This window comes from Ictidomys tridecemlineatus, chromosome 16 (assembly GCF_052094955.1).
Source record: "Ictidomys tridecemlineatus isolate mIctTri1 chromosome 16, mIctTri1.hap1, whole genome shotgun sequence".
Lineage (NCBI taxonomy): Eukaryota > Metazoa > Chordata > Mammalia > Rodentia > Sciuridae > Ictidomys > Ictidomys tridecemlineatus.
The window spans coordinates 37,566,975-37,577,711 of record NC_135492.1 but is presented as its reverse complement, the minus strand read 5'-3'; the positions used below and the strand labels follow the sequence as shown (position 1 = coordinate 37,577,711).

General features: G+C 55.3%; 1 long non-coding RNA gene across 3 annotated transcripts; it reads left to right on the top strand.

Moving 5' to 3' along the window:
- Positions 1 to 3,429: 3,429 nt before the first annotated feature.
- LOC144371153 (uncharacterized) lies at positions 3,430 to 10,480 on the top strand. 3 transcript variants are annotated; one of them, XR_013431258.1, is made up of 4 exons: positions 3,430 to 3,839; positions 7,147 to 7,264; positions 7,361 to 7,612; positions 9,817 to 10,480. It is a non-coding gene; the product is annotated as an uncharacterized LOC144371153 (long non-coding RNA). The 3 variants fall into 3 exon arrangements; XR_013431256.1 differs by lacking the exon at positions 9,817 to 10,480 and having other exon boundaries at positions 7,361 to 7,963; XR_013431257.1 differs by lacking the exons at positions 3,430 to 3,839; positions 9,817 to 10,480 and adding an exon at positions 3,926 to 6,392 and having other exon boundaries at positions 7,361 to 7,963.
- The last annotated feature ends 257 nt before the right edge of the window (positions 10,481 to 10,737 follow it).

Sequence of the window (10,737 nt, the reverse complement as noted above, 5' to 3'; positions counted from 1 at the left end):
GCTGGTGTGTGGGGGGGTCAGTTCGCACTGAGATCCCGCCTCGCTCCAGCCAGAGTGGTAGTCATCAAGAATACAAGGGACAAGAAATATTAGTGGGACGTGGGGGGGGAAAGGCACACTCGGACGTGGCTGGTGGGACTGCAAATGGGTGCAACCCCTCTGGAAAGCAGGATGGAGATTCCTCAGAAAACTGGAATGGAACCACCATTTGACCCAGCTATCCCTGTCCTGGGTCTATACCCAAAGGACTTAAAATCGGCAGCCTGCAGGGACACCAGCCACATCAGTGTTTCTAGAGGCTCCATTCCCAATAGCTAAACTGTGGAGCCAGCCTGGGTGCCCTCCAACAGACGAATGGATACAGAAAACGTGGCATGGAATATTACTCAGCCTTAAAGAAGAATGAAATCGTGGCATGGGCCGGCAATCGGGTGGAACTGGAAACCATCATGCGAAGTGAAATCGGCCAGTCCAGAGGCGGAATGTTTTCTCTGATGAGTGGGTCTGACCCGCAATAAGGAGGGTGAAATGAAGGGGTGGGGGGAGAGCTAGGGGGGGAAAAAATCGAGAGGAAATATTATTAAAGGAGATGAAGTGGACGGAGGGGGAGGGAGGAGAGACAGAAAGAGGGAAGAAGAGTGGAATGAATCTGATCCAACCTCCCTGGGCACAGTCGAGAATACACCACGGTGAGTCCCAACATCAAGCACGTCCACCAGACACTAATTTAAAATAAATAAATAAATAAATAAATTTCAGAGACGTCAATAAAATAGAGGATAAAAGGATCGGGGAGTGTCAGGAACTGAATCAGAGCAAATCACATTCCATGCTGTTTGGGATTACATCAAAATGTATCCTGATGTTATATATCATTAAAATAATAATAACAATAAAAAGATTTTGCCATAAACAGGATTACATGCCTGAAATCCCAGCTACTCAGGAGGCTGAGGCAGGAGGATCACAAGTTCAAAGCCAGCCTCAGCCACTTAGGGAGACCCTGTCTCAAAATTAAAAAGTAAAGGAAAAAGGGATGTGGATGTAACTCCGCGGTTCAATCCCCAGTTCCGTGATGAAATAAAATAAAATAAAGATACAGTAATGAAGATATCAGCCGGGCATGGCGGTAGGTACACTTGTGTAATCCCAGTGGTTTGGGAGGCTGAGACAGGAGGATTCCAAGTTGGAGGCCAGCCTCAGCAACTTAGTGAGGCTTACCGTAAGCCACTTACTGAAATCCTGTCTCTAAATAAAATATAAAAAGGGGCTGGGATTTGGCTCAGTGGTTAAGTGCCCCTGGGTTCAATCCCTGGTACCAAAAAAAAAAAATTCATATGTTAGAAGATATTATAATATTAGAAAATATTGGAAATAAATATAAAAAAATTAGAGAAACAAATATAATTTAAAATATATTAGAAAATATTGGTAAATCTTCATTTTGAATAAGGTAATCTTTATTTCAAAAAATAAAAAGAAGAAGAAAATGTTTGTACGGGAGTGTATTTCTCCTACAAAACTGGCAAATACTGAAAATCATGTAAATCACCTGTGTTGGCCAGGTTATGGAAAAATGAACAATCAATATCAAAAAATTGTAAAAAAAAAAAAAAAAAGGTTCATCTCTCCTGAGTCAAATTTCACTTTTAAATTACCTGTGAACAAGCAAATAAAAATCCGTGTGCTTCTTTAAGGTATGGAGATTCACACTAGCTAAGCCGGGTCATTAGAAACAGCAATAAAAGCCAAACTGCAACAAGCAGCAAACACTCTTGATTTGTGTGTGCATACCTCTGTGTGTGTGTGTTGTTTATTTACACTGTAAATACCTGGAAAGATTTACCCTGGAATGTTCAAAGTCCCTGGGCAGAGGTTTTGGGTTTCAAGGTTTTCCAATGACTGCAATTTTTTTTTTTAACCAAAATATTCCTCTATAGTAAGGTGCCGGGGCACCCGCTTGTAATCCCAGCAGCTCTGGAGGCTGAGGCAGGAGGATCGCCACTTGGAGGCCAGCCTCAGCAACTTAGTGAAGTCCTAAGCAACTTAGGGAGACCCTGTCTGTAAATAAAATAGAAAAAGGGCTGGGGACGGGGGCTCAGGGTTGTTAAGTGCCCCTAGGTTCAATCTCTGATATCAAAAAAAAAAATATTTTATTTGGTTTTCTTTACTGAACACCTATACTTGCAGAGGCTGAGGGGCAGCTATAGGGGCAGCAGGATGCTCAGGGGCTCCGGCCGCCACCTCCCAGTCCAGCCTCCAGTGCCTGCCAGCCCTGGCCACTCTGCAGGGACATCCGGGGACCATTTCTCCCGCTGTGGTCTTGCAGCTGGAGTTATGGGCTCAGGGTCCAGCCCAGCAGCCTGGCATTCAGTCAGCTGGCCTCTGGCTGGCCCCAGGCTGACCTCTCTCCTGCAATCAGGTGTTTTGTCCTAGCACCAGGGGTTTGTCTTTCCCAGAGCTGGTGTCCCCTGGGCGGGGGGGGGGGGTGGGGGGTGGGGAGGGTCATGCTGTAGTCCCAGTCACTCCCACAATCCTGGACACAGGAGACAGACCAAGGTACAGAGGCCTGTCCTCCTGAGCCTGCAGACTTGAGTTCAAACCCCGGGTGAATCATTACCATCCCCGGGGGCCCCCCAGAATCCTTGTCTCTGCAAGGGACATTCCGGTGTCCTCTGCCAGCATGCTGTTGAGAGTGATCTGGCAGGAAGAACAGACCCAACATTCACAGCCTCTGTCATTCTCAAGCCACCCTAGTAGAGAGGCGCTGTTCCATGTCGCCACTCTAGCCCGGCGCAGGGGCGCACGGGCGCAGGGGCGCACGCCTGTCATCCCAGGGGCTTCGGAGGCTGAGGCAGGAGGATCGAAAGTTGGAGGCCAGCCTCAGCCACTTAGCAAGGCCCTAGCAACTCAGCGAGACCGTCTCTAAATATAAAACAAGGCTGGGGATGCGACCCAGGGATTAAGTGCCCTTGGGTTCACTCCTTGGTTTAAAAAAATCCGGGCCCCCCACATTCAGAGTTTAAGAAACTCCCCCAAGGTCAAGGGAAGTGGGCGGGCAGCTGAAGCCCAGGCCTCTTAATCCCGAGAATGCACTTTCAATTCCATCTCTGTCCCCACCGCCAACCCAGGTGGCAGAGGGCCTGGGGACGCTGGGGACCTGGAGTCTGGGGATCACCTCGGGGACCACGCTGGGGAGAGGAAGGTCTTGGTCCGGCCACCGCCTCCTTGGACACGGTGGGGAGAGGGGGCAGGGAGCTGGCCGCCTGCCCAGCCCCTTTTGTCCGGAAAGACCCTCCAATCACAAAAGGCCCCGGTGCCAAGCCCCCTGATCCGACCAATCAGGAGGGACCTCGCGATCCCGTGGAGAGAGGAGCCCGGGCAAGTGGGCAGCTGCGCAGAAACAGGCTGTCCCCCCCCCCCCCCCAGCCTCAGCTTCCTCTTCTGTGAACCCGACACGAACCACTTGGAATGCGGCGCCCTGTCCCTCAGCCCGCCCTGTCGCCATCCCCACCTGTCCCCATCCTGTCCCCTGAGGACCCCCTGGTGAGGCTGCGGGCCGGGATTCCCAGCCCTGAGTCCCGGCCAGATGCTCCCCAAGGTCCCGAGTCCCCGAGGTCCCAGGTCCCCGCGGGTCCCCGCGGAGTTGGGGACCCCCGCTCCCGGAGCGCGTCCCGCCCGCAGAGCGCAGCGCGCAGAGCGCAGAGCGCAGCGCAGGGCGCGGGGACTCAGGGGACTCACCGGTGGCTGCAGGTGCAGGCGACGTGAGCAGCTGGAACCAGTGTGGATCCCCGGTCCTGAGACTGGAGGTGGCGCAGACAGGTTTTGGGCAGCAGGAGGTGGGACCCGCCCCCTCCAGTCTGGAGACACCACGGGGCTGAGAGAGGAGGGGCGCGGGGCGGGCAGAGGACAGAAAGGGAGGGGGAGGGAGCGGGAGGGGAGGGACTGTGTGACCCTGGCTGGGCGCTCTGCCCACTCCCTGGTCCCCTGCATTCACTGGGATTTAGGACAAGAACTTGTACCGTGGACCCTTGGAGACTCCCAGCTTGTCCTGGGTTCCATCCCCGGAACCCCCCCAAAAACAACCCAAACAACAGCAGAAATCACAAACATCTGATGCAGAGACACGGAGGTGGCAGGTCCCGGCTCCACTGTTTCTCTCTCCCCCTAGACTGTGATTCTTGGAAGGCAGACAACTTAACAGGTGTATCATCCTCCTGTCCCCAAGATAGCACATAGTAGTTGCTAAACAAATGTTTGTTGAATGACTTTCATGCACGTTTTTGCCCGTGCACCAGGATGGACATGCAGGATAGAAGTGACCTGTCCGTGTGGAGTCCTCCAGGCTGCATTCAGGGTACCGGCTCCCTGTTCTCTGGGTTCCAATCTCCAGGTCTCTCTGCTGTCCCTCTGGGACTCGTGAATGTTCCCTGTGCTGATTGACTTCCTCAGACATCAGGAAGTGCCCACTAAAAGTCAGATCTCCAGGAGAACTTTCCTAACCGCAGTCCCCCAGGTCCCTCCCCTATAGGGCTGCAGAGAGCTTCTAATTGTCCCCCATGACCTCCTCCTTTACTGATGGCAATATTACCCCCACCTCTGGGACACTGGACTCCCAGTTCTCCACAAATGCAGCAAGAGAACAAGGACCACTTAGCCTCCGGACCCCCCCGCCACCCTGAGTGTGGGTTTTGTATGCAGGAGGTGCTCAATAAAAACTCGTGGGTTGAAGGTCTGAATGTCGGAAGCCTGCTGGGGGAAAGTGGGGTGTATTGAACCTCAGAAACGGCAGCTTAGAGGTTGCACAACCCCAAGAGTCAGCCCGGAAATCAGAGAGGCAACTGCAGATGGGGACAGTGGCCGTGGGGCTCAGGGTGTCCAGGTCCCAGTCCACAGATGGCAGCTTCACTCCTGGGCCGAGGGGAGGCAGGACATCATGGAGGAAGAGTGTGGGGAGGAAGCAGCTCCCATGGGGACCAGGGAGCAGGGATTCCACTCTCCAGGGACCAATAGAGACCCCAAGCCACGGCCCCAGGGCCACCTCCTCCCCACACCCCACCAGGGGCCACCAGGGACCCCCAGGGAGCCATTCCCTGCCAGGGTTCAGGCCTCACACCCCTCACTCCTCCTCTTCACCTTCCTGCATCACCTCCAAGGGGGCTCTGGGGACACCCCACAGCCACAGCCAAAATGGTGCCCAAAGGCTTCTTCTTGCAGCTTAATTCTAAAATATAAAAGAACAAGTAAGAAAAAAAGAAAAATACAGTGAAAAACAGAACACCTTTCTTGCTGGTTTTGAAAATTCCCGGCCTCTCCAGATGTCGAATGATGCTAAAATTAACCAGTGGATTCCAGGCAAAGACCCACTAGAGACACGTGTCAGGAAAAGCGGGTGGCAAGAGGAAGCCGAAGACGAGAATGTTCTCAAAAAGAGAACAAAGAGCATTTTGGCGGGGGGGGGGGTTCTCAAAAAGAGCCAAAGGGCATCCAGTCCAACGACAGAGCTTTCAAAGAAGCTTCAAAGCTTGTCTTCACCAGCAGAAACCCGGAGGGCAAGGAAGGCTTGTCCCAAAGACGTGTGGGTTTGAAGGTTGTCATGAGATTCATAGAAGACGCACAAGGTTTTTAAAAGAATCGTATTGGCAAGACAACCGCCAGCTTGGGCTGAAACGGTCAGGAAAGACCTCCGGGCTCCCCCAAATCTGCTTACAGAGAGTAGACGGAGAAACGCCACAGTCGAAAACATGGGGTTCATTTTAGAGGAGTCCAAATTGTGAGTTGTGGAAAATCAACTTCAGGTTCAAGTCAGACTGAGTCCCAATCAAGGAACTCCTGGCACCTTCTCAGCAGGATTTCAGAATTGTCATTCACTAGCGACCACTGCCTGCCTCTTGCCTCGTCCCATCCACAGCCCCCTCTGAACGGGAGCATCTAGAAAGGTCATCCTCTGGCTGTCCCACTGTGGTGTGTCAGGTGGCTGCTGCAGAAAGGCATGGTGATCTCTCTCTTTCTCTCTCTCTCTCTCTCTCTCTCTCTCTCTCTCTCTCTCTCCCCGTTCTGGGGATTCAACCCAGGGGCGCTTAATCTCAGAGCCTGATCACCAGTCCTTTTTATTTTTTATTTAGAGACAGGGTCTCACTGAGTTGCTTAGGGCCTCGCCATTCCTGAGGCTGGCCTCCAACTCGAGATCCTCCTGCCCCAGCCTCCGGAGCCGCTGGGATGACAGGCGTGGGCTTACAAGTCTCTCTTCAGGTGGCAGCACACGTGTCCTTGCTGAGTGTGGATGCACAAGCATTGCTCGCTTCGTTTTCTGTTGGCCCTGAGTCGCTGGGTCGGGCCATGTCCTTGACCCAGGGCCTCGGTTGTGGGTCAGGGCTTCCTGGATGGACGGGGTGAGTGGGTGGGTAGGGAGGCGGCCCCTCTGTTGTATAAGCATGATTCAGCTTGTCCTTTGGGAACTCGGTCACTGGGTGCTGTGTGTACCCTGCCGAGGAAACATTAACTTGCTTAAGTCCACGGCCTTTGGGGACATCAGAGCGGGCAGGTCCAGTGACCTCAGGTTTCTTGGAGAATTGCAGCCGGGGTTCTCCTTGGCTCTGTCCCTGCGGGCCCCGTATAGATGCTTGGATTCCTCCTCGCGGGTGACCCATGATGTCACCGACACCCACTCCTGAGTACATGTCCCCTGGGGGAGGGGGGAGGGGCTTAGGGTGGTCTCCCCTGCCAAGGGCCCAAGACACGGTTTCATAAGGTCAGAACCAGAGTCTGGAGACAGTCCCCTGCCCCGAACCATTACCCCTCGGAGGCCCCGGAGATGTGACAGGAGTGTGTCTGGAGGGTGGAGCTGTGGTCTCTGCAGGCACCCCAGAAGTCACCCCAGGAAGTGAGGGGGACCACCCGGGAGGGAGGCTGAGGCCTACGGCTGTCATCCCAGCAGCTCGGGAGGCTGAGGCAGGAGGATCGCAAGTTGGAGGCCAGCCTCGGCCACTCAGCGAGACCCTGTCTCTAAAGAAAATACAGAACAGGGCTGGGGACCGGGCTCAGGGGTCGCTGCTCCTGGGTTCAATCCCTGGTACAAAAAGAAAAAAGAAAAGGTGAAGGGAGGACTCTCGGACCCCAGACTCTTTTTCTTCCCTTCGTTCTCAGGCTCACTTAGTAAGTACCCTGCTCTACCTGCCACGATGATGGGGCTGTCTCGTCACAGGCCCAAGACAGCAACACCAACCAAGCAGGACCGGAAACCTCCAGCCCTGTGTGAGCCAAGGTAGACCTTTTCTCTTTATACACTGATCATCTCGGTTATTTCGTTACAGCGATGGAAAACTAAGACAGCTCCCTCCCTCCTCTGGTCTCCTCCCAGGACGCTGTAACAGCCAAAGCCCAGCCGGACACCAGAGGCCAAGGCCTTCCAGGTCACATCCCTCGGCAGCGAGTGTCACGGGGAGGGCAGAGAGTGGACAGAAAGCAGCGGGTGACCGGATGCTGCCCAATTAGGAGGGAGCCTCACCTGGGGCCTCAAGTTGTGCAATGGAAAGTGACCGGAGGCACTTGGTTACAAAAAGTGCAGGAAGAATCGAAGGGACAAAGAAGACGTAGTGACCCGGACTCTAAGGTCGGCCATGAAAGGCTTCAGGGTCCAGGGCACACGCTCTGGGCACAGGCTCGTGGGAGGCGGACGGCAGCGGGAAGCCACCAAGCGCTTCCAACACAGGGGACGCCACCAGCCCTGACTGCCGGGGAGAAGGGGGTGTCTCCTTTAGGTCCCACGGCACAGGAGCCCTCTGGGACCTCTGTCTCGGTGACAATCAGAGACAGCACAGAGGGGACCGCACTCTGGAGTGTCCAGCTGGGAAAGGGGAGGTGCAGAGAGGTGGCCCAGAGAGGGCTCCGTTCCTGAGACCTGGGGAGGAGAAGGCATCCGGAAGGGGACCAGGGAGTGGGCGCCCATGACACCACCCTGGGAGGGAGGGGGAGGACGGGGAGAGGGTGGTCTGTGGGGACAGAGAGGGTGGGAGGGGGCGGCAGGGACTGGGGCTGCAAAGATGGAGGGAGGGAAGAAGGATGGAGGGTGGACGGACACAAGGATGGGTGGACAGATGGACAGATGGATGAATGAATGGAAGGGTGGGTGGCAGGTGGATGGATGGTGGATGGGTAGATGGTGGATGGTGGATGGTGGATGGTGGATGGTGGATGGTGGATGGTGGATGGTGGATGGTGGATGGTGGATGGTGGATGGTGGATGGATGGTGGATGGTGGATGGATGGTGGATGGTGGATGGTGGATGGTGGATGGTGGGTGGATGGTGGATGGTGGATGGTGGATGGTGGATGGTGGATGGTGGGTGGATGGTGGATGGATGGTGGATGGTGGGTGGATGGTGGATGGTGGATGGATGGTGGATGGTGGATGGTGGATGGATGGTGGATGGTGGATGGTGGGTGGATGGTGGATGGTGGATGGTGGATGGTGGTGGATGGTGGATGGATGGTGGATGGTGGATGGTGGATGGTGGGTGGATGGTGGATGGTGGGTGGATGGTGGATGGTGGATGGATGGTGGATGGTGGATGGTGGATGGTGGGTGGATGGTGGATGGTGGATGGTGGATGGTGGATGGTGGATGGTGGGTGGATGGTGGATGGATGGTGGATGGTGGGTGGATGGTGGATGGTGGATGGATGGTGGATGGTGGATGGTGGATGGATGGTGGATGGTGGATGGTGGATGGTGGATGGTGGATGGATGGTGGATGGTGGATGGTGGATGGATGGTGGATGGTGGATGGTGGATGGTGGATGGTGGATGGTGGATGGATGGTGGATGGTGGATGGATGGTGGATGGTGGATGGTGGATGGTGGATGGTGGGTGGATGGTGGATGGTGGATGGTGGATGGTGGATGGTGGATGGTGGGTGGGGATGGATGGTGGATGGTGGATGGTGGATGGTGGGTGGATGGTGGATGGTGGATGGTGGATGGTGGATGGTGGATGGTGGATGGTGGATGGTGGATGGTGGATGGTGGGTGGATGGTGGATGGTGGATGGATGGTGGATGGTGGATGGTGGATGGTGGATGGTGGATGGTGGATGGATGGTGGATGGTGGATGGATGGTGGATGGTGGATGGTGGATGGTGGATGGTGGGTGGATGGTGGATGGTGGATGGTGGATGGTGGATGGTGGATGTGGATGGTGGATGGTGGATGGTGGATGGATGGTGGATGGTGGGTGGATGGTGGATGGTGGATGGATGGTGGATGGTGGATGGTGGATGGTGGATGGTGGATGGTGGATGGATGGTGGATGGTGGATGGTGGATGGATGGTGGATGGTGGATGGTGGATGGTGGATGGTGGATGGTGGATGGTGGATGGTGGATGGTGGATGGTGGTTGGATGGTGGATGGTGGGTGGATGGTAGATGATGGATGGTGGATGGTGGATGGTGGATGGTGGATGGTGGATGGTGGATGGTGGATGGATGGTGGATGGTGGATGGTGGATGGTGGATGGTGGATGGTGGATGGTGGTTGGATGGTGGATGGTGGGTGGATGGTAGATGATGGATGGTGGATGGTGGATGGTGGATGGTGGATGGATGGTGGATGGTGGATGGGTGGATGGGTGGATGGGTGGATGTGGATGGTGGATGGATGGTGGATGGTGGATGGTGGATGGATGGTGGATGGTGGGTGGGTGGGTGGATGGTTGGACGTCATTCATTCATAGGTGGGTGGGTGGGTGGGTGGGTGGCTGACTGGGGCCACAGGACAGGTGGAAGCCCTCCATTCTCTCTGCTCTCTGTGCCCACAGGATGGAGGACCCCATCTTTCCCTCCTCCCTGAACACCCCGTAGGATCACCTGCTGAGGGGGGTGAGGGAAAGGGCGCAGACTTGAAGACCTGTGAGTTGTCCCGTGAGTTTGGGGACCAGGAGGAACCTGGAGGCCCCGGGGTGCTGATGGGTCTCCCCGGGACCCAGCGGCCATCGTCTGTGCCAGCGGGCTCTGTGTGGAGGCCCTGGGGCAGGGACGGTGCTTGGGTTTCTCCGAGGTTGGAAATTTGCCCAGAGAGTTTCGGGGAGACTCCGGAGGCCACTGTCCTCGGTGGCATCTGAGCTACCTGGGCCAATGGCCATGGAGGGACATCACAGGCGTCCCTGGTCCCTTGAAGGCCAGCGAGTGGTCAGCTGAAGCCGATGAACCGCATCCCAGTGGAGGGCACGCGGGCAGAGCGCCAGAGGCCGGTGCCCGAATTGGTGGCTTGGGAAGCGATGACACTCCCCAGGGTCACCAGGAGTTTACTCTGTGAGGGCCCCTTGGAGGCCAGGGATGGGTAGGGCACCCCTGTGTGATCTCCGTCCCCTGTAATTGGTGTTTGCCTGCTTCTGGGCCAGCACCCGGGCTCTGTAATTGCTGGAAGAATTCGAATTTATTTTCCAAACTGTGTTATTAAAAATTAATGATGTCCCCCTGTGACCAGCCGTGTCCCTGTTAGCTTTGGCTATATTAATTCATTCCTTTATGGGGCTATTTGTTTGCAGGTCTAGGGATCAAACCAAAGGCCTTGCACATGCTAGGCAAATACTCTGTCCTGGTGTGGCTATGAAGTGTCCCCAAAGCTCCATAGTCACCATGAGCCGAGCACAGGGGTGCCCACCTGTCATCCCAGCAGCGCCGGAGGCTGAGGCAGGAGGATCGCAGGTTGGAGGCCAGCCTCAGCCACTTGGCCCTAA